Source organism: Phasianus colchicus, chromosome 5 (genome assembly GCF_987193195.1).
Source record: "Phasianus colchicus chromosome 5, bPhaCol1.hap1.1, whole genome shotgun sequence".
In the NCBI taxonomy this organism is placed as follows: Eukaryota; Metazoa; Chordata; class Aves; order Galliformes; family Phasianidae; genus Phasianus; species Phasianus colchicus.
In genome coordinates this window covers 48082126-48106279 of record NC_143440.1, presented here as the reverse complement: position 1 = coordinate 48106279, position 24154 = coordinate 48082126, and the positions used below count along the sequence as shown (strand labels likewise).

Genomic DNA, 24154 nt, shown 5'->3' with positions numbered 1-24154 from the left:
CTTATTGCACCTCCTCCCCACCACCCTGTCAGCAGTTCCAGCTTTGACAGTTTACTCCCTATTTCTCTGTCAAACTAATAATGGCCTCTTCCTTGCTACCCTTTTTAGCCAAATAGCAAGGCTGCTGCCCTATTTTCTTTTAAAATTCCTTGTCATTACATTCTTCTGATGAAATGCCCACATGAAAAAGCACAGTGAAGGCTGGTAAGAATACTGGGGTAGAAATGGGGATTGTAAAACTAGTTTTGCCTAAAGCATTCAGAGCAAAAAACACAAGTGCTTCTCTTCCTGCTTGTCCACCGGGGCTTTGCAAAGCAAGGCCTGTGCTTAAATACTCACTGCTTCACAAAATCTATCACCAAGACAAACACCACCTCAGCCTTCACCACCACGTTGCCCATCAGCTTTGAAACTGAATGGTTTCTAAATGCGAATTTGGCCTGTTTCCTTAATTAAATATGGTCCTGTCAGGATGCTCTTACATTAGCAGGGAACAAAAAGAAAAGGAGAAGAAAAATGAAATTATGGAGAAAGGGTTTAAATCAGGAAAAGTCATTAAAAAGACATCATTAAATATATGGGAATTTAAGCAGCTTTTAACAAAGAATGCAGCTGTAGAGAAAACCTAACTGTATTTTAAAATCTGACAATTATGTTCTGCTTTATAAATCCTAATCTTTAAAAGACAACACTACTGTACATTGAGGAAGGATAGGGAGGATTTTTCATGCAAAGTCAATGACAATCCTAAAATTCAAGGACAGATAAGAGGTTCAGTCTTATGTTTATAAAGTGCTATCCATCCACACTTGCATAATATATTTTTGCAGAATCCTAAATCACCTAATAGTGTGATAAAATGCATGTTGGCCCAAGTGCCAGCGTCAGAATGTCGCAATAAATTAAGTTCTGATACAGAAGCATAGCTCTGCTTATTTATCTATGCACAAATACGTGTTTGCATGCAGACTGCAAACTGTGACCAAAATCACAAAACAAAAGCAAGCCCCAATTCTACATGTCTGTAAGATGACAAAACTTCCAGCAGCGTAAATATAGAATGAACTATAGAATGAAATACAGAATGCCCTGCATTACAGTGTGCTATGTCCTGCAAGATTCATACTGAGTTTAATTAGAATAGGTACTTAAACACTAAGTGAATATCGTATAAAATATAGATCCAGAATCAGATATCACTGCCAGCTTTACCTAAATACTGGCATGGCAAAATTGAAATTATATGGACATAACCTCATGTATATACCTCATCAAACTTTCTAACTACTGACACTGTCGAAGTGGTCACCATTAAAAATTTTACAGCTTAATTTTTCCAAACAGCTAGCTTTATTCTGGGTTTTATGATTCTATGATTAGTGTATTCTGTTTCTTATAAAATTGAAAGCATAATAATTTCCTTTGTTTTCTGTGTTTTAAACTCTGAAGAGCTTCCACGTATCTCCAGCAGCTGTAAAGAACATATTACTGGGGGAACAGAACCTCACTTTGCTGAGCTCTGTAATAACAATTTGTGCTTTTATAACCAAAATAGTTGCACAAGGCCAACACTTTCTCCTCATTTATTTATGTTGATATATGACAATCCTGATAAGAAAAAAGCTAGACCTGCCGTATTTATAATGAATCATTTTATAATCAAATACTGTATATTAACCTGGTCTCTGGCCAATGCAGCACCTAGCTGCCAAGTTCATAATTACACTGTTCTACAGCGAAGGGGATGAAATAAATTAATTTCATGCCATATTTGGTCTTACTCTAAACTACATTTATTATCTGGCTGGTGTCTGCGACAATTAAAGTTTGCTAATTCAGGTGTTGATTTTCCCTATTTAAATTCTTTTTGATGTCTCTTTGCTTCATATTGTCGAGTCCAATCCATTCTTTATACTTACTTTACATTTTCTCTCTTTGCTTAGTGGTTTTGTTTGTTGTTGTTGTTGTTTGTTTGTTTTTTGTTTGTTTGTTTTTTTACTTTCCAGCCTTGCTCCAACCCGTTCTCCAGTCAGAATTTCAAAATATGTATTTTTACCCAGACTCCAAGGAGTCTAAAGCTAAAACCATGAACAGGTTTAATATAAAATTACATTCGAATTGCTGACTTTTATGGCACATCCAGATGTAATGATACATTACTTATCAATCCCTCATTTTTAATGTCAGACATGTTATGTTAAGCTAGCTTGTTCAAGTAATGGATTTACTGATTAGTTCCTGTTTTGGTCTATAATTGTTCAATGATTTCCTCAATATTAGCTTAACCAAAAAGCTTATATATAATTATTTGCAATATGCTTGACAGAAATACAGAAGCATTCACAAGAGAATCACAGCTTAAGTTAATCAATAATGGTTTTATCAAGAGTTTTTATTTATAGCTAATGCAAATGTTAAAAAAAATGTTGCAGCCATTAATTATAAGCAGTTTTTTTAAAGCACAAACTAAGAGTTGAATAAATGTACTTTAAGACACTTAAAGCCCAGGCATTCTTTTTAAAATGACTAGCTAAAGAGCCCCTTGGGCTGTCTTTTTACTGCTTTTCAAAGCTCTAATAGCACTTTTTCACCAAAGACACACCCCTTGAATCCTCCGAGAGATACAATAGCATAATTGTTCTTTTAGGTTTTAAGGCCTTGACATATCTGTCACTGAAAGAACAGTGAATAATAATACCAGAACTATTTTATGCAAATTCCACTTAGAGGTTTCAAGATTTTTGTGAGACTGATCTTGCCTCCTTGTTGACAGTTTTATTGTCACATTAGCTTTACATGAGAAAGTGGTAAAGTTTTCTTCTTTGTTAAATAATATCCCATTTTAAAATCTTTTAGATAAAGTTAAAAACAAATACAAAAACAATGAGATGGAAACATCAATTTGGAAAGATATCAAAGGAGAAAACAGTAGTCACTTGTATGATTTTCTCTCACTGGCTTTCATTTTTGAAATTATAAGTCACACTCGTTATAATGTGTAATATGTACAAAATGAATATTTACTTGCATGTATGTGTATATTTACACACACATATAAGGTTATGAATAAAACATACCAGGATGTGTATTCTTAGACTAGTCAATGATGAATGGCTTATATCTCAAGGTCGCAAAGCTACCAAATACTTTCTGTGTATATATATATGATATATATATATATATGTTCATAGGCAGCCAACTGTATACAAACAAAATGCATGCTAATATGTCACAAGTAGTAGATTCAGTTAGCAGAGAGGAAGTGAGACAAATATATGCACATGACCACTATCTAAACATGTTCACATTAATATCTCATAAAACATGCTTTTAGGTCAGTTTTGCAAAATCTCCTGAGATGCAGAGATCTGAAGATACCATCTAGGATACAGTCACAAATATAAATACTCTGTCCGCAGCCTGCTTACTCCAATGCCAAACAATATCAGTCTCTACATTACAAAGAAATTATGCTGCAAAAAAGGATTTTTAATTGCTTCCGCTGTGAAAATGATTCTGCTTTTCCCTCCCTACTATCCTGTTCAAGAAAAAAGGTAAAGAAATAGCTTTATGCTGAACCAGCAGAATCTTTTTACTACCATTTAAAAGTATCATAAAACCACAGAATATCCTGAGTTGAAAGAGATCCATAACAATCATCAAGTCCAGCTCCTGTCTCCACACAAGAACACCCAAAGAATCGAACCATATGTCTGAGAACACTGACAAAATGCATCTTGAATTCCAGAAACTTGATGCCATGATCCTGGGGAGGATGTTTCATGCCCACCACCCTCTGGTGAAGAAACTTTTCCTTATATCCAACCTAATCCTCAACATGGCCACAGAATTCCTCAGATAGTGGCTCCAGAGTCAGGCCAGACCAGACCCAATTCTTGTGACTCAAGGCTAAAGAGCACTAGGATGAGGAATAAAAATAACTGAAGTAAATAGATGTTTAAAGAATGAGATAATCACCATGGGTTAACACTCTTCTTGGTGAATGTCTATAGGATGGAAACAGGGGAATTCATTTTTCTTTTAATTCATGGTGTCATCATCCCTGTATATTTGCAGGTAAAGTGGGAAGTTCAACCAGCTCCTAGGGCAAAATCTTTTGTAGTACATGGACTGAAAGAGTTGGGTTCCCTGTTAGCCCAGCTTCTACTGAAAGCAATCTCACAACGAAATTCAAATTCTCTACAGATCCCTACAGGATGACAGAAATGAGAATATCCCAGTACAGTCCCACTTTTCACCAACATCTAAGAAGCCACAATAAGAACCTGGAAGCCACAGATAATCCTTCCTGGGAATGGAATAGGGGAAAACTGGAACTGTACTATATGTCTCCTTATCCAGCTCACAACAATGACAAGTCCAAGCATATAGAGTTCCTCCACAGAAAGCGTAAAGAGAGCGTACACAGAATCAAAGAAATGTATGCTCCACAAGTGCATTTGCAATGAGTTTTCCACTTTCCAAATGTACTCTTCTACATTTATAGTGTGTCTCTAATTTGACTGTCTCAAAGCACTGTGTCACCTTATAGATGCTCCTTTGATTGCACAGAGGTGTAGGGCTATCCAGTACTGGAGGAAAGATCTCTCTGCTCAAGGACGTACTATGAATCCGCATGATTATGAAAATAATCCTGGGATATTTAATATTCATAAGGAGCAAACATGACCTCCAATTTTAAGCTTTTACCTGAAAGAACTGTTACAGAGTAAACTGTACAGAATCATAGTACTATAAGAAGTTATTTTGCATGAAGTTGTGCAAAAACTTCTACATTTAATTTAAAATGGATTCATTCTATTTTTATACTGAATCCAGCCGTATAAGACCTTAGCACTGAAAGTCATGAAGCACCATATTCAAACGAACTTAGTTTTCACTTGAGTTAAGTTTGTTATATAGGCACAAATCAGATTCAAATTTACCAGGTAATACTTCATCAGCAAAGATGTGGAGATTCACAGGACTTTTTGCTCTCGGTTCCAACACAATTAATACATCTGATCTACAAAAATCCACATTTTCATTTGTAAAGCAACGGATTGTTACTGACCTGTTTGTTTACCACTGGTGGTGAACAGCAGTTCACAGAAGTAACTGTAGTGCAACCAAGAGAATTAATAGTAACTTATCAGTACCAAATGTGAGGAACTCAGCACTCTGAAACCCAAGAAATACAATGATAATGTGACTGCTCCCAGTAAGTGGCAGAATAACAGAAAAAAAAATTACCGTATATATTGAACAAGTGGAGAGATCACTTGAGATTTTTTTCTCCTTTCGTTAAGTTGTTCATGAAGGAGTTCAAATGATTCAGATGACAACTACAGCATCGCAGCTCCCACCAACTCAACAAGGCTCATCCTAGACTGTTGGATCCTCCACAGCTGATAGTCTTATCACAAAGGCTGTGGGGAAAGGAAAGCCGTTTGAGCACAGATCTGACCAAAACTAAGTAAGGTGATTTCACAAAGTATGCAAACATCACAGTGTAAGATATTTTATTATGTGCATGAAACTCCTCAATAAGGAGTTTCTAAGACCTGGAAGCCTGTAACTGAGGGCTGCATTGCCTGGCCCCAGATGGGAGCAGAGCAGCCAGGAGCAGTCAGGACAGCCTCAGCCCTGGGCATTGGAAACCACTGTGGGGACAGAGGAAGGACAAGACATAGGCCCATATTTGGGCCTGGCTTAGCAGGTCCCATTGCCATGTAGGGCAGGGCTGTGGGGGACTGGAGACTAGTGCTGTTGCAGCCTTGCTAGGTCAGGGACTGATGGCTGAAATGGGATCCTGGGCTGTAGACAGGGTGGGGAGAGGCCTGGGGCCATGACATCAGTGCTCTGAAGAGGTTTTCTGAGTCAGCTGCAGGAGATTTTAAGTGGAAAATAACCATCGCTGAGCAAAGTACATAGACAAGATCTTAAATTCCAGTGGGGTAGAATTCAGGAGGTGACTTTTGTTTCAGGCAGTACATCTGTGTGATCCATAAAGGAGTTCTTTTAAATTACTACATATTCTGCATTTGGACAAGCAGTAATATCAAAACCCATACTTCAAGGCTTCATTTGGTCAGGAAAGATTTATTTCTTCTAAACGCACAAGTACTCTGCAGCAGGAGAGAACTGCCTTGTTCTGAATCAGCACAGGCTGGCTATGACAGCAGACAAGCACACTAGATAATATATATCTAAGGTGAATTTTTATTTACAGATAGCTGATTGATAAAGCTTTCTTGAATAACTATGAGGCTCAAAGCAGTAGGGATAGCAGGAATTTCCTGCATTTTAAACCTGGAGTAGGTATAATTTCCTTGAATCTGCTGTGATCATCTCACTTCTTCCAGTTATTCCACTTTCCAGGGACTCGGGTACCAGAGCACAGTGGTTTTTCCAGTTCTGTGACTGTTGGACACAGAATTAGGACCTAGGAGATCAGTTGCTTAACTTTAAATTGAGCTTCTGGGATACTCATGATAATCCAAATAATACTGACCTAACACTCAATGAAGCTTCATTCAAAATAGGTTATATTCTTAACATTTTGGCTGTTTGAATTTTAACATAGATTTAATATCTACTGAACCAATATCTAATTAGTATCTAATTAATTCAAAATAGTGGATTAAATTCCTATTAAATTCAAATTGATAGTTGATCCAATACTAATTTTTGTCAAGCATCATATGTATGTCATGGAATAAATATAATTTCAACTGGTTCATTTGTTCTCTGAACTAAAAATGGTTTCCTAAGTTGTCCAGGAATTTGTTCATGGTGAAGCTGTAATACAATTACAAATGAAGAAGAGAATATGTGTTTTCAGTATTACTTTAGAAATCAAAGTTTTGTTGCTGCTGGTAGGTTTTTTTCAAGCCACATAAATCATGAAGGAAAAAGTATATACTTTTAAATGCAAACAAAGATATTTTTACTGTTCTACTTGTTAGTCTATCCCTTCATTCAGTGGGTCCCATCCTGCATTCTCTGCACGGTCTCAAACATCAGCTCTAAACTGAGATCATTTCATATTTATATCTCCATATATGCATCTGAAACTTGTCTGGCTACAAAAGCTTATTCTCCTGCTGATTTAGTGTGTACAATTAGATGTCTACATCCAAAACACACCTTTCTACAAATCCAACCCACTGAATAAAACTCATTATCTTACAACATCTCTATCGACAAAGGTTATGCTTTTCTGAGCTATATTAATCTCTTTGTCTAAACATCACCAGCTTAATTGTTTAGATCAGAGCTATACTGTTTTGAGTAAAAGGATGTGATTAATGTGAACTAAATATGACTGGATCAGCTCTGCATCACTCTACAATATACACAAACCTATTGTCATGAGAGCTGCAAGAGTGCTTGGAAAAATCCAGCCTTGGTAAGCAAATTCCTTGCAAAAAATACCAAACCAAGCAAGCAGATGAAAAGTATCTCAACTGTACTGAAGACTTTCTATCAAAGGAGATGTATTGTGAGCTAAGATAGTTTTCATCAGTAAGGAGGGCAAGCTATGACATGAAGGGTTATGTTTCACATTTGGCCAGGAGGGGTGGAATAAATAAGTAACTGAGAAGGATATCTAAAAGCTTCCAGGCACATTTAAATGCTGTCCTGAAATTGAGACAGGAGAGATGGACAGGGCCTAGGGAGTTGAAAAGAGTGAGGAAGGAGAGTAGTCTTGTCCTGTAGAAGTCCATAAGCCCATCTCTCACCTAACAAAGAGGCAGAAAACAGATCTGCCCTGCCTTTACAGTGCTCAACTCCATCTCTGGACTTCAGAGCCTGATACAGCATTGATTGCCAAAGACAGGGATAACCATTGTAGCAGATGAGGAACGAAAGATAAGCTGATGAAGATAACCAAAGATAACCGAAGATAACCTGATAAGAGACAGAAAATGGCATGAAGACACCACAGAAGAATGAGGCAATTAATAGGAAAACAAACTGGTAAAGAACATTGCATGAATGCACAAAGAGAATGGGAAACAAAACAAAACAAAACAGAATGGAGAATGAGGCTCATAAGCAAATCACAGCACTGCATAAATTAGACTCATAGCTCCTCCAAGTGAGAAAGCAGGAACAGCACAAAACGAAGTTTACATGAAGTTTACAAAGTGAGTTTACATGAGACTTCCAAGCAAGGGTCTTCTGGCCTCCTTCCTTTCAATAATTAGAATCATAGAACAGTTCAGATTGGAAAAGACACCTACAGACCACCTAGTTGAAGCCTCCTGCTATGGACAGAGACATCTACAAGATCAGGTTGTCCAAAGCCCCATCCAACCTGACCTAGAACTCTTTTAGGAATGGAGTAAACACTACTTCTTTGGGCAACCTGTTTCAAGCACTTCACCATCCTCACAGTGAAGAGTTTGTTCCTTGTATATCTAATTGATATTTCTCCTCTTTCATTTTAAAACTATATCCTCTAGTCCTATCACAGAAACTTTTAAAAAGTTTCTCTCCATCTACTTCATAAGCCTCCTTTAGGTATCAAAAGGCTACAATAAGCTGTCTCCAGAGCCTTCTCTTCTCTAGGCTAAAAAACTCCAGTTTTCTCAGTTTTTCTTTGTAGGAGAGGTGTTCCAGCCCTTTGACTATTTTTGGTTCTCTAATAATTAGAGAGGAAATGTCATAAGCATTAATATCCATTCCACTGTCCCCAGAGATATGTAGAGGGTGACTAGGCCTCACTCAAACAGTCCTTCATGCCCTTCAAGCCTCCACTGAAGTTGCTTTTCCTGGAAGGCACTGGAGTTTCACAGATCACCTGTTTATTCAAGCATCACCAGTTTTATTCTTTAATTCCTGATACTCCATCTCTCATAACCGATCATCCGGTCTTTATTTTAGCTTGTTGTTATAATAGCAGAACTCATCTTTATCATGACTTGGGCAAAGAAAAAGAAAAATACAAGGTCTGCTTTTTCAGCATTGGATTTTTGCAGTCAGTCAACTGCAGTCAGTGTGCCTTTACAGCTAAACTGTAAGAACTGGGCTTCTTTATGCAGATACCTCATGCACTGCTCTAATTCTATATTACCTGCCTCTCTTTTTCTGTCCAAAGGAAAATCTAAGCCTTCTTCTCTCACACATCCCTTCGCAGATGCCTATTTGTCAGCTCAATCTTAACATACAGAAGACAGAGCTTCTCCTTACTCTTCCCATGCACTGTGGACAATATCCACAGCCTATGTGTCACTCAAGTCCATAAAATCAGAATCTTACTCAGTTCAGAATGCTTCATCTAGGCCCTCACAGTCAAAGTTTTGCTGAGATTCTTTCTGAATCCCATTCAGAGCAAGATATCCAGGCACCTACCTCTCATCTAGAGATCTGTAAGATCGTTTACTCACTTCTTGACAAATGCAGTTGTGCCCTGCTCCTATCCATTCACAATCCTGCAAAGATTATTCTCTCAAAGGTTATTTTCTCAGATGTTTGTTCTATGCCAGTCCTCTTTCTACATCCCTTTGTCTGGCTCCATGTTACTACATAATTCCATGGATCAGCAGAGCTTACATGTCACTTTTCAATCAAGCAATTTATTAGCTCCCACCTCTGATCAATTCATTGCATGAAATTCCTTCTCTAGTTAATATTCTGTTATGAATCAGTTGCCTATTAATATTCTTAGAGACTTTTCAGTGTACAGTTCTCTACCTAAACCTATTTTTTTCATTGATATTCACAAAAGACAATTACTTTGCAGCTTTACCAACCTGATTCTCTTCTATTCCAAGACCCTGCTGGGATAGAATGAGGATTATTTGTTTGGGAACAGACTGCATCTCCCAGATAATCCTGAGCAGCCAACACTGACTCTGGTCGTGATTTTCAGAAAGGCTCTCTCAGGGATGCATTGGCCAATAGTAGCCAGTTTCAAGGTAAATATCAGTCAAGAGTTAGCTGAACAAAGATTCATTTACCTTGCCTTTTTCTCAGACTCCCAAGCTATGAGGTTCTTTGACTTATTTGAGTCCAAAGCTCAAATTGATAAGACTGTCCGCTGTTCAGTTAGGACACATTTTAGTACTTCATTGACAAACACAGAGTAAAAAGGACTGAGACAAGGATTTTTTCCTCACTGCCTTTTGTCTGCTTCTTCCAACAAGCTTTGCATGTATTCTTTTCCATCTCCTACGGCTATTTTTTTTTTCTCAGTCTTACACTTTTTACATTTTTTGAAAACTTCCAAAAAGTAGATCTTCAAAATTCCATTTTATCCTTATACACATTCTCCCAGTTACAGGCAGATTCAATCTAGTCTTCCATTATTTTTCATTTGCCCCATTTGAACATACTGACAAGTTGCCTACCTTTCTTATTCAGATATTCTTTTCTAACATACTTTCTAATGTTCAAATCCTGGAATATGCCATCAGCTAAAATGCTAGTCTCCATATCATCAATACAGTGTAACAGAGAGTAAAAGTTTTGCAGGATAGTTCAGGATTTTGATAAGCTGAAACAACAAAAATAAGCAGATTTTAATGTCTAATATAGCTTGACATGAAAAAAATAATTAATTTTGTGGACAGTATCTGATTGTAAGAGTCAATTGTCTTAAAGTGGGCCAATGCTCAAAAACAAAAGCTCCTTCTAATTTGAATATGGGAAAACTGGTAACATTTAGACTTCCACACTGTCCAATGCTCTGCTCTTGCCAACACCGTTATGTTGGTCCCTTCACTGTATGAAGGCCAAAATTTAACTTCAAGAAAAATAATTCAAGAAAATAATCTCACAAATGTATGAGAAAGTGCATAAAAGCATCCTCAACAGAAGAAAGATGTAAATCACAACACTTATAACTTATTTCATTTTTTTTTCTTTTCCCTTCATATTTCTAAAGCATAAAAAGAAAAATAATAATAATAAAAAATAAATAAAACAAAACACACACAAAAAAGAACCTGGCATAGTTATCATTCATGTTGATGTCAACAGCCCTACATAGACAGGTAACAGGAAAATATCACCCCAGGGATCCTATTCATGGTGCACAGCAGGGCCCTGTCTGTAATTACTGTGGCCTAGTTATTTCTCAGGGAAAAAAGTCCAGCACCAAATCCTTTTTTTTTTTTTCTTAATAGGTGAAGTTGAACCTAAAGCACTGTAATTTTAATCAAATCTTTCCCATCTGCGTGTAGTGTCTCTAAGAAGTTGAAGATTTAAGTGTATGTTGTAGGGTTTGCTGAATAGCCTCAGCGGGGGGAGAAAGGGCAGAGAGATGGTAATTATGTTACACTTAAAGGTATTTCTGTTGCCAAGAAAAGGGGGAGTTTGTGGGTTTTTATGTTTTTTTTTTTTTTCTTTCCCTTTCTCTCTCTCTTTTCCCCCTTTCCCTATTGAGAGTTAAGATGATGTCATGGACAGAAGGGAAATACTGCAGTGGAATAGAAGGCAAAGCCAGATTAAAGAGGCAACACGATAAAGGGACAGTTTATAATATGTCCATGAATTGTTTAAACAACAAAAAGCTTCAAAACAGATGATGAGATGGTATTTCCTGCATTGCTTCTCCTCCCCAGTGAAGTTTCATAGACAGAAACACTAAGTAGCAGCTTACAAAAAGAGAAAATCTTCCTTTCACTGAAATTATATTTGTTGGGTCTCATTATAATCTCACAAATTAAAGTATCATTTACAAAATTGATATTGCACTAAAGTAAAGGAAGAGAACATGAAGAAGCTTTGCTTTTTCGATGAAAGTTTCAGGTTGTTTAAACAGTTTTTAGTTCAAAACCATGATTATCACTGCACATCAATCTCTCTGTTCTTTGTATATGTATATTCTCAATCGCTCTTAATTTACACAAATATTTTTAATTATCACATGATTAATAACACAGCAGAGCTACATACATATATGCAGTTCTATGGAGCATGCACACAAATACAGCAATTTCAAAATTCATTCTTGTTGATAAATGTTTCTAAAATAGTCACTTATTCAAGTCAGAGAAATATATGATAATGTAACATTAAGATTGTCAATTTAAGAATGAAGTAATGCAAAAGTTAACAGTTTAAAGTAGCAGCTATTCAATGTCAATATCTTCTGATTTTATTTTATCCATAAATATTAATAATAAGTTACATGTCCAATGAGAAAAGCTGGACTGAAAAATGCTATCTATCAGATAGCTGATATAAGTGGTTTTAAGAATCTAATCCTTTTCATTTCCTGATCTTAATTTTAATATAATTATTTACTTAGTATAATATCACCATGGGGTTTTTCATTTTCTAATCATTATTTAAAATAAAGTATATGAAACTGGGAAATGAAGAAAGAATGAGTGCTGTCTTCCTGAAGGCACAGAAATAATTCTGGGACTACATGCATGCAAATGTCTGTAAAAATTGTGCAGGTTTTGATACAGTATTATTCCACAAATATTGAAACTAGATGATTACTGTGGTCCCTTTCAACCCAGGCCATTCCATGATTTTATGATATGATTCTATGAACTGGACTCTTAGAACAGTACTTACTGCTCAACTTTTTACAATTTTTTGTGACATTTATTGGAGTAAAAGTCACTCACTGGAGCCTTATAGAAGGGTTTGATGGTGGCTATGGTTCATTTTTTAGAGTTTGAAGAGCAGCAGTTACAACAAAAGAGCCTCTGGCAATTGGAGACAAAGACAGGCTGAAATCCTTTTGTTGCAAATAAGACACCTCAATCTTAGCACCCTAAATAAAAAATAAAGAAAATGGTAAGGCAAAGCATACATGCATCTCATTCTCCTCTCCAACTCTGACTGAAGAATGGACTGATGCGTCACGAGGCAAAAGAGAATACAATATCTTAGTGTCTGGGCTGACTATTGTCTGGTACAGAGAAGTCCCAGGGAAGTCAAAGGAGATCTATACTTTTTGTGTACTGTGTCTCAGGTTTTCTCTCAGCAACCCTTTCTGGATGTTCCTGGTAACTTTACCCTGATCAGACCATTTTGAATGAAGGCTGAAGAAACTCAAGATGAATTTTCTGTAGCAAGCGTAAATGGCACACTCCAAAGCATGTGGGAAGACTTTGGGGTTTAGGCCTAGTTTAGGTTCACTTTTGGCTTAGTCTAATTGGTTGCTGTTTGTATTTTTTTAAAAAATCCATACTGGTCTAGATCACTATGATTTTAGAACAAAGAAATAGCAGCTGTTTTGCTGCTGCAGCTGTTTTGTTTTGTATACTAGTAAGTTGCTCACTTTTTTAAATGTAGAGATGGTAAGGGATGAAACACTGTGATGTTTAATTTAACGCTGAAGGCAATAGGAGAACTCTCATTCTACATGCCAGCTTAATATTGTTTCTTATTTTCTCATGGACCCTTATAATTATAATAGGACTCCTATCCTGTTGAATCAATTTACAATTAATACAGTTGTAACTTGCTGCTTGCTTCCATATTCTGTATCTTGCTTTTCTTGCATGCCCTCAATAAATACAAGTGAAAATACGTTAGTGTCTGGGGGAATAGAATTTCCCAATTGTGTTTTAATGTGGTGGATTGCTTTACAGAAACTTGCAAACAGCCTGTAAGAAAGTTAGAGAGCAGAAGAAAATACACATCAAATATAATATAATCTGCCTATGTTGTGTTTCCTGCCCCATGCATACCAGAAATCACATCTCCCACCCTCTGAGTTTCTGTCAGCAATCAACACCATTTACAACACATGCTGTATAGAGAAAAATTACATTACAATGATAGTTGATCTCTGTTATGACATGTATCTTCATGGCTACAGAGGGGAGAGAAATCATCACTGAAATAGCCATGAGTGATATATCTGACTTTCCTCATAAGAAGTGTCATAATAGATATTGGCCCTCATGTACTAGCTATTTACAAAATCATTGTTCTTCAGAAAATAATTTGTAAAAAAAAATTTGTAAAGTCTAAGAAAATTAGATCAAAGAAAGATAACTGGAAAAGAAAGTTTAAGTTCTGTACAACTTAAGGAAGTCTGAATTTTTGGATTACATAGGCATACCCAAACCTATGTCTAAACACTAGTGCATGACAGCATATTATTGCATACATACTTACATACATGCTACATGGAATATACATTGTTGTACTGAAACTGAAATCATCTTTATCTCTTCAACTGTACAGTATGGGCTGCTCTAGAATCTGCCATTGCCTTGGCCAAACCTCTTTATAAGAATTTCAACTCATGGCTTTTATGGCCAGAAGGGAATATCTAAAAATCTTGAGCTCCTAGCTTGACCAGTATAACACAAACCACAAGTTTATTTTATCTAATAGGTCTTGCAAGATTATTCTATTTTTCTATGTAAGTTAACTTTATTGAGTTTAATAAGTCTAAAGAGCAGAAATATTCAGAGGTGAAGGATTACTGTCATCCCCTGGCTAAAGTCCCTACCCTGAAAATTGCTCAGAAATGTGTCAAATTAAGCAGGTATTTGTGTTTTTCATTGAATCTGCACTAAATCTGTTACAGATTGCAGTGGGCTTACGCAACCATAGTGATGATTGATAAAGCTTCTTCCCTTTAAAACACAGTGACTTTTGTTATCTGTCTGAGAAAGTCATTATTTCACTGAAACAAATTCCAAGTTTTTCATGTTCTTAGGGAATTTATTGGTACACCTGGTAACTCATCATGAAATGCTGTCTAAAATGACAGATAAGTCTCAAAACACTCTGGATATTTGCTGGGCTTCGTTTTCATTAGGAATAATGAGATATGATATTTTTATTTCATTTGCACTCTGAGATACTGTTTTCACCATAAGATATAAATTACAATAAGCTGAAATACAAGCTTTTCAAGTTGTAAAACTACGGCAGCTTCTATAAGGCAAACTTAAAAAAAAAAAAAAAAAAAAAAAACAGAAGTTCAGATTTTGTTAATTGCTAACTCCTACAACTTATTAACATAAATCTCTTGTGTTCTGATAAAATATCCAAAAATCTCTGTGAACTATTCTATTTCCCTTTAAATATACATAAATATTATCATTTTATATTAAATATAAAAGTGCATATAAATATTTTAAATTAAATTTGTTTAATATTTACATAAACAACTAGCCACTTGAAATACATTTACAGGTCTAACTATTCTTTTTCTAGACAGAACATATGAGTAACTTTGAGCAAGTTACTTCGTGGTTCATTGTACATAAGAAAAAATTGAAGTGTGTATCACTTGCTTACATTACTGAAATTAATAACTCTTTCTTCCTTCCTCCCCCCAAAACATATCCAAAGTCATTAATCTTTCTAGAAAATTTGAGAGTTTTTACTTTTCACTTCAGTAGGATTCTAAGAAAAACATGACAGACTCAAACTCAATAGGTTACATTTTCTAATCACTTCAAATTGTTTTTAAATGCTCATTGCACCTTGTCTTGTTTATGCATTTTGATCTATATCCTTTATAGCAGCATGCCATCTGAAACCACTGTACAAAGAGAAAAGGAAATGTTTGGGTTAGGAGATATTTAAAATATACCTGTGATATTACATTATGTCAGCCTGATTCTTAGTCTGGGGTGTGTATTATTGGTTAATTAAGGCATGGAAAATAATGTATATGAAAAGATATGTCTTCTTTACTTCCAATGAAATAAAAGTTTCAAATCAAAAGCATCTGTCTTTCTTCGTGTATACGTCAAAATGTAATTGGCTATGGTTGGGGTTTGTTGCCTTTATTACTTTTAATAGCTGTACAGCCACTGATTGCCCAAGCTGATGGTTAATTTAATTTCTGTCAATACAATATTGGGGCTGTCTGCATATTCAGGCCATGATTAACTGCAGCAGAGTCCATAACAGTAGTGTTATTATTACTGCATTTAACTACCTCTCGGGAGAAGACAAATTAAATTATGATGAAAATGCTGTTGATTATCATTACGGACTTATTTGTAGAGCACAATTACTGATCTGTTGTAAAATAAATCAAATTTTTTATCATCTTGGTATAAATTAAATGTAACGTAGGCAAATGGAGAGTGGTTACTGAAAGAGTTCAGGCAGCTTTGTATAAGTCAACCAAGCACTGAATTAAAATAATAATCACAGATGAACATGATATTATATTTTAATAACAAGCTACTTCATGACCAAGTGTGTCTCATAGATTATGGGATTACAACAATAAAAAAAAAGCAAACTTAAAATGCTTTATGTGCTGATGACTTAAACAAAAGGTTGAGGCTTTCATATAAATTATTTTACAGTGCCTCTTCTACACAAACTGGAATCGAAGTTCAAGTAACCAATTTAAGGCACCACTTAAAAATATAATTGCCCTGATAGCTTACATATGACAGTCCTTTAACTTTCCTCTTCCTCTGATACACTTAACTCTGCCACACTATATTAGCACCTTACAGCATGTGGGGTTTTACTGATAACTTCAGTGAAAAAGAAAATATGTGCAACATATTTGCACAGATACAAATATACTGAAAGCTCACTAGTTAAATGCTCCTTAACCCTTCCCTACTTTAGGAAGAGCTAGACAGCGATTTACTGTTTCACAAAGAAAAAGAAGAGTAGATATAAATGAGTCTTATTCTACACTTTCCATGGATAATGGATCCAACTTTAGTCAGTTTTCCTCAGACTATCAACAGTGTTGGGAAACTAAGGGGAGGTAATGCAAGAGAGACAAAAGTAGAAAGAAAATGCCCAGACTTTCTATCCACCTCAGTGAGCAGATTTCAACCTGAACCTATCTCTCATGGGACTCCTTCCTCAGACTGCTCATAAGTTGCATCTAAATGAGTTTCAACCAAATTGTAATGATGAACATTAGCTAGGGTTTCGTATCACCATATTTTCCTTACAAATCATAACCAAATCAACCATTCCTCGACAATCTCTATGCAAAATAGCCCTTATTAACTACATTTTATTCCAGCACCTAACAGCACCTAACGCAGAAAGAATCTCCTCAGCAGGGTAAACCATTTCAGTAAGTAGCCATCAATATTTAGTTACATAATTCTACTTTTAATTTTGCCAAACATTAATACTTTGGGCTACAATCATCTACACTTTCCACCTCAGAGTTACCTCTTCTCTGCTCTCCCTATAGCTTCAGCTAGAACCACTCAGCCATTCCCACTAATGATCTAAACGTGTAGTATGACTGCTTGAACCCTACAGTTCCTGACATGCCAACTCCACTGAGTTTTTTGTTCCCAGCACACTGAGCTCTTAACTGCCCAGAGCTCTATAGTACTCCTGATATGCTAATCACATCTATTATACTCTAAGCCTTGCAAAAACTCATACATAGCTCCAGAGTATACAAGTAAATTACTTCTGTAAAGCACCCTTTGGCCTAGCAAAAATATGATGGGCAGTGAGCCACAAGTTCTAGCTGCAGCTCTTTATCTGATGTTAATAATTCTATGCACTACATAACCCTTATTATGCAGCAAGGCCTCATTAAGAAAGAGACAAGTATCATTTGCCATATTTTGCAGATGGATTAACTCAGGAGCTGTCATTTGTGGCGCAGCAGAAATCAAACCCAAGGTTTTTAACGGAGCAGACCCAAGATGCACACACTTAGCCAAGCTACATCTCAATGCTATGTGTTTGACCATGCTCTGTACAGTTAAAAAACTGCATTTCCACACAAACTCAGAAGCTGAACCAAGAAATCTTGACACTGCTAATAAACTCACGAACACTAGTATGATTTTGCATGACAGCAGCGTTCTTTGTTTCCTCTTGCATAAAGACATAAAAAAAAAGCCATTCAAAATTCCTTCTTTCAGTAAAACTGTAATAAAAGTAATTTGGAGAAATGTCTTAATCAGAATATCAAAGGATCTAAAAAGTGAAACTTCTCAGACCTTTTTCTGCTTTCTTATGCAAAACATATAACTGTGAATGAGGAACAAGATCACTAGGTTGAAATCTAGAAAAGTTGAGCTCTATTCCTCACTCTGCTGCAGACTTTTGGTCATGGCAAGGTATTCCTATCATAATTCAAATTCTTCTTGCGATTATTTGCATTAAAAATGCTTCTTTACATTCCTACTTTCCTTCAGCTTGCTTTACTGGACAAGAAAACTTACTTTTAGAATCATTTAACTTGAGAATGTGTCACATAGCCCATTCTTTTAAACCATGGAAATCAGTATCACAGACATTCACAGAACTGCATATAACCAAAAGGCTTTAAAAAAACCAAAAACCAAAAAACAAACAAACAAAAAAAAAAAACAAAAAACTTTTACCATTAGCTTTACAGTACATGAAATTATACTATGCACTTCACACTAGAGTAAGAAGGAACGGGCCCTGCCACATAAGAGTTTATAATATAATTTCAAGTGTGAGACAAAACAGGGTTAGCAAAACCAGAAGAAGGGCAAGTTTTTAGCTATACTTCGAGGAAGGCAAGATATACCCCAGAAGGAAATAGAAAATGTGCAGATATAATCTATGCTTAAAATATTCTCACAATCCATTATGAAAAAGGGTGATAGACTCTGAATGAAAAGAAGTTGCTAGCAAGCTTTCCACGATATGCGAGGAAAACACTTTTGTTCAGTTTATGCTAGCAGCCAAATGGTTTTCGGTTCTCCGTGTAGGTCTCACTGTTGTCTACTGTTCTTGCTTTAAATATAGGGAATTGCAGAAAACCTATCCTGGAAAGCATTACCAGAACACGGGAACAGAATTATCACACGCAGTCCGAGACTTCCCATGTACACAAATACATAGAAAACCCAGGCTAATCAATGACAGCATTTATTTTTTAAATCACTGTTTTGTTCACATACTGCTTCCCTCACCCTGACATTTGTGGCTCTGCTATGACAGAGGTAAACTGAAGCTACACTGAATTGAATGGCTTTTTAAAAAAGTAATAGATTTCTATGTATGTAGGTATTGTCCTGCTTATTCTACTGCTTAAACTTCTTGGTGTCCACTTCCAATGCAGTGAATTAACACAGAATTGACCAAAATCTGATCATGGAAAAAGCAAAAAATGGAAAGCATGAATGCAAAAGAAAATTAACTCAACACAGACTTTTATGTTTTTGAAGAGGCAATCAACATGAAATTTGTAGACATAGGGATACAGAAAGTATATATCACTATTAATATTACACTTGATTAAAGATAATAAATACTCATAAAAAGAAAACAAACCTGCAGTAAATGATACCAACATCTTCTTTTAATAATGAAAGTAGCTATGTTATTTCAATAGCTATGTTTGATATGGGTGAAATGCAATCCATGCCAGGGGAGCGCTGAAGGTATCCCAGTACAGTAGTGGATGGCACTGAGCTTATTTGATGTGACACACTCCATTCATCTTCATGAAAGTTTCAAACTCACGAGATACAAACTGATGTCTATCGTCATTTACTGGCAAACTGAAAGGTGTGAACACTTCACATATCTCCTTCACAAACATGGAGCAAGATGATAGCTTTAACGGCACTGATGGATGATGTCCTTACAGTCAGGGGAAGGAGACTCACTTCACCACTGACACTGTGGGATCTATCAGCTATCTTAAATAAAAAAGGATCACAGGGTAGTACCAGAGCACAGACAACAGCACTGAAACTCCATTCACTCCTCAGTAACAAAGTCCATATGGTTTGCTGACTGCTCACAAGATGGTATATGCATTCAGAGATGAACTGTCCTTTGATACATGATTATATCTCATGACTAGGTCTTCTATAAACGATTAACATATTGATATAAAATTAGTCATGTTATGGTATGATTATGAGCCATCCCTCCATCGAGAATTTGCTACAACAGGTAGACCTTTCCCAGAACACACATGGGGAAAAAAAATTACTGGAAGAACAGTGAAACTCAGTTTGCCATTTACCTCCATATAAAACTTACCTAACATGCACACCTTCAACTTCTTACATTAGAAATATCTGTAGATTGGGAACAAGAGTCTCAAACTCAACTTAGTTAAGCTACAAGTTATTACGCTCATGAACTGTCAAACCTATATATCTCTGGTTGTCAAAGCAGAGCCATCCAAAAATCCTACCACATCTTGTTCAGCCTCTGGACAGACTTTCAGCATGATCCTTAGAAATCTTTAGAAACAAACATACAACATCTTTATCTTTCTGTGTTGGTCTTCCTTTGGACTTCAGCATACTCACATAGAGCTTTCTTAATTATAGCTTAACAGCTTTCTTCCACATTATAATGAATAGTATTACAGAATGTAGGAAGATGATAGTGCAATACATGGCACACTGGCAGAACTCAAAGCAACTGTTAAGGAAGGGTAGAATTACACCTATTTCACTGACCAGTAACACAAAGCACAGAGAGGTAATGGCTTTCCTGGACATAGTGAAAACTGGTGGCAGAGACAGAAGTAGGACCCTGAGGATCCTGGTTACGTAACCTTCAGACCTATACCATGCCACTGTGTCTCAAAATGTGGAGTAAATGAGACCATAAAAATTTGATCTAATAATGGATTTTGGTTAAACCCCAAATCATGCTAAGACACTGGTTTCACAACAGTATTTTAAAAGCACTTACATCCAGTTCAATAATACAGGGACAGGTTGAGTATTTTGTTTTATTGATTTTAATTAGAAATATATGCTTCGTTTATAATGAAACCGTCTATAGGAGATCAGGATTCACAAGAGAGTTCAATTTGACTTCACTACATGTGTAGGTTGGGAATAAATACTTTACTATAAATTAAATTCAGCCCTTCAGAAGGGTAGAACAAAAACTGATCATAGGAATGCGTAAAATGTTATATTACTTACTCAATACATGACTTTTAGATTCCTGTTCTTCCATTTTTTTTTAGGAAATATTTTGACCCATCTGCTAGATAGCATTTTCATTTTCACATCTGATCTGATACCTCCATGCTACCTGTTATAAAGAGGATTCTGCTTTACCAGTGTGATTTTATAAAAGCCACTCAAATGTCTCCGTTTGTTAAATCAATAACAAGATTGTTGTAATTCTGTTGGACTAATAGCTCTAGATTCAGTTATATAAGGCAGATAAGTTAATAATGCTTGTAAAACTTCTTGTTCAAACAGTATTCTATGCTGCTCTGGAAAACCAAACACTTAACTACTTACCCAATGAGAAAGTATCTGTTCAATCTGGTAAAATAATCATACAGCCTTTACAGTATATCTTATGTCGTATGCAGCTAATTAAGAAGACTGTCTCTGTAAAACACATGATCTGACCTGAAGCCTACCCTTGCAATTGTGATACTTTAGACAATTAAATTACATTCTCAGGTGTGTTCTTTAAGATCTTTTGAATATTTGTGCCAGATTAACTTACCTGTTCATCATAAACTGGAATTGATACATCATTTATGTTACAAGAGAAATTGCTAAGAAAATAAATCATTCAGATAAAACATTCATTTTATCCTATCTTTTTTCCAGAAAAGGAAATATTTTTGTTAATATCTGATCATTTATCAGGTTCCAAATAATAAAATATTCTGTTACAAATGTGTATACTTGCAGCTACCAAAGCCCTTGTACAGTGTAGACCATTTGTTTTACTAGCACAGTTTTGTTCCTGTGTTTTGGATCTATAGCATCTTCGAGAAATTATTAAAACTAAGAAATTTGAAATTATTAAAAACAAAACAGTCACACCTAGTACCTAGCAAATGAAAAGCATGCAAAATGTATACTTCAGAGAGATTGAGGCAAACATACAACTTGTTTCAAGACCACATTATGGCAGTAACAATTTGTCTACCATTAGAGGCACTACACCAAAAAATCCAAAAGCAGTTTATCAATCCAAATGTTTTTGACCCTCTTAGGTGATGAAAAACCCGAGCTCCCCATATCTAACAACATGGTCTGTCAGTGGGCAGTACTGTCAGAAAGATATCCAGACGTCTTCAGATACACTTTAAAACAATATTCAACATGTTACATCAGCTCCACACCTGTCTTAAAACAAGTGACCTCAATTCTTGCTTTTACCAAAACAGGAAAAAAAAAAAAAAAAAAAAAAAAGTCCACAGAAAGATTATAAAAACAAAAGTAAACAAAAAACACAAGCTTAGAAATAGACCTTTCTTATTGAACTCTATGAAGCCAAATGTTTAAAGTATTCTTTATATAATTTTTAAACTTTCAGATTTTTATTTTTTTTTTAATGAGACCACAGCAGTGAGGGTCTAAGCAATGGTCTAATGCCCAAAAGCCAATTTCCTAGAAGAAAACACACAACACAAATACTAGATACTAATCAGAATCTTTACTCTGCAGCAGGTTTTTGAATTAAAAGCCAACAATATCACCACCAAACAAACAAACACAAACAAAAAAAACTAAAAAAATTAGTTATGCACAGAAATTATACTCTGTTTTAATATTCTGTAATCATCCTATGTTCAATGTGGAATATAAACACAGACCAGACAACTGCTTGTAGTCATTATGCGACAAATATCTGTCTCATCATATTATGATTTTCTAGCAAGCTACACTGCAAGGGACAACACTGCTTCTTTTAGCTTCTCTAAGCAAACGCTTACCTGAAATTAAAACCAGCCCACAAAACTCTAACCAGAGTCAAGGATTACTACCAGAAACAAACAGAAGAGAAAACATTACAGAGAATGCACCTCTAGTTTGTTTCCTGCACTAGCGAGAAGGTGGATTTGAATTGTGCTCATGGGCCTACTTGTGCTATCAGCTGAGAATCTCCTTGTCCTACAGAGATTTTATTATATTGAGACTCATTTTCTTAGTAAACTTTTGAACATGATACCCTAAATGATTAGGTACACTGAAATCAATTGATGAAAAATGCTGAAGATAAATAGAAATTTCATTATCAAAGGCACTGAAAATGAGGTTGAGCTGTTTTAAATGCAGATACGTGTTCCTAGCTAGTCTAATCGATCCCATATAATACATGTAATTGCAACTTTATATCTTATTATTGTCTCCACAGGGGTTTTGTGGAAACAAGATGCTGCACATTACACATTTTGTATGATAACACACAAACATTAAATTATGTTTCTAAGGAATAGAAACACGGAAGTCAGTGAAAAATAGGCAGCATTCTTATTCATGGGAAATATTCTCTGTAGAGAGGCAGCACAAGGACTTGTTTCTCTCAGAATAGCTCAGAAAAATGTCCAGCAGACTTTGATCAAAAGAAAACCAAGTCATATTAATCCCTGTTAAGCAGAAATGCATTGCACTCGGTGAATATATGTGAAGGACTAAACTCAAGAACCAAGCTGAGAGAGAACTTGAAAATTAGAATCCGTTGTGACAACAATGTATCCTGATTTTAAAATCACACTGAAGTTTTTCTTTAAACACAATTGCTTTCTTTAAGCACATTACACTGAGGAACTAGAGGGATGAATAACTGCAAGAAATGTTTAAATTCCAACAACTTTAATGGGATTCAGGGCAGGAAAGTGAGGGTATCTAGGTCCTGTAATACTTCAGTGTGCAACTTAGGAGCAGATGATATCAACAATCTGGTGCTTCTTAGATAAGAAATCTTATCCAAGTTACAACACAGATCTGACACACTGTGTGCTCACCATATCTACATTCTTTTAAGTCACTATAATTAATATGCACAATGAATTTTTACTCATCTGTTCATTCAGGTATTCTGGAAGTTAGAGCATGCGAGATGCAGATGAGTTCCATGTTATTTTCCTCTTGATACATCAATGCCATGGATGGCCTATGTAAGCAGAAATTACCATGTTTTTGTGATCACAGACTTCAGTATTTCACTAATGATATGTGACTTGCTTTAGCATTGTAGGCTAAAAGCATAATTTAATACTTCCAAGTACAGAAAATGATCAGCTGCAAAGGCCATTCTGCAATGTTGTTCCTGGTTATCAGCTTTGCATCAGACTATTTCCAATGTACAATTATTTTTTCTAACAATACATTTGACTTTAGTTAAACATCCACTGATCTAGAATCACAGATTTTTTTGCCAAAAATATTCTCTCTTGGTTTAGTATCTTCCTTGGTGAAAGCTATTCCATGATTAAATGTTCTCACTGCAAAAGAGCATTCAATTCCTTGCCTTCTCCCATCCACTTTCAACTACT

The 24154-nt window shown here is 35.7% G+C and overlaps 1 long non-coding RNA gene across 3 annotated transcripts in view; it reads right to left on the bottom strand.

Moving 5' to 3' along the window:
* LOC116228778 (uncharacterized) overlaps positions 1 to 24154 on the bottom strand; it is a 153660-nt gene that overhangs the window by 11331 nt on the left and 118175 nt on the right. For 2 of the 3 annotated variants that reach the window (XR_016467341.1, XR_004166864.2), the window contains one exon: positions 5254 to 5429. The exons of the other annotated variant lie outside the window; for it this stretch is intronic. This is a non-coding gene — a long non-coding RNA (uncharacterized LOC116228778). The remainder of the gene's footprint in view (positions 1 to 5253; positions 5430 to 24154) is intronic. 3 annotated transcript variants of the gene reach the window in all.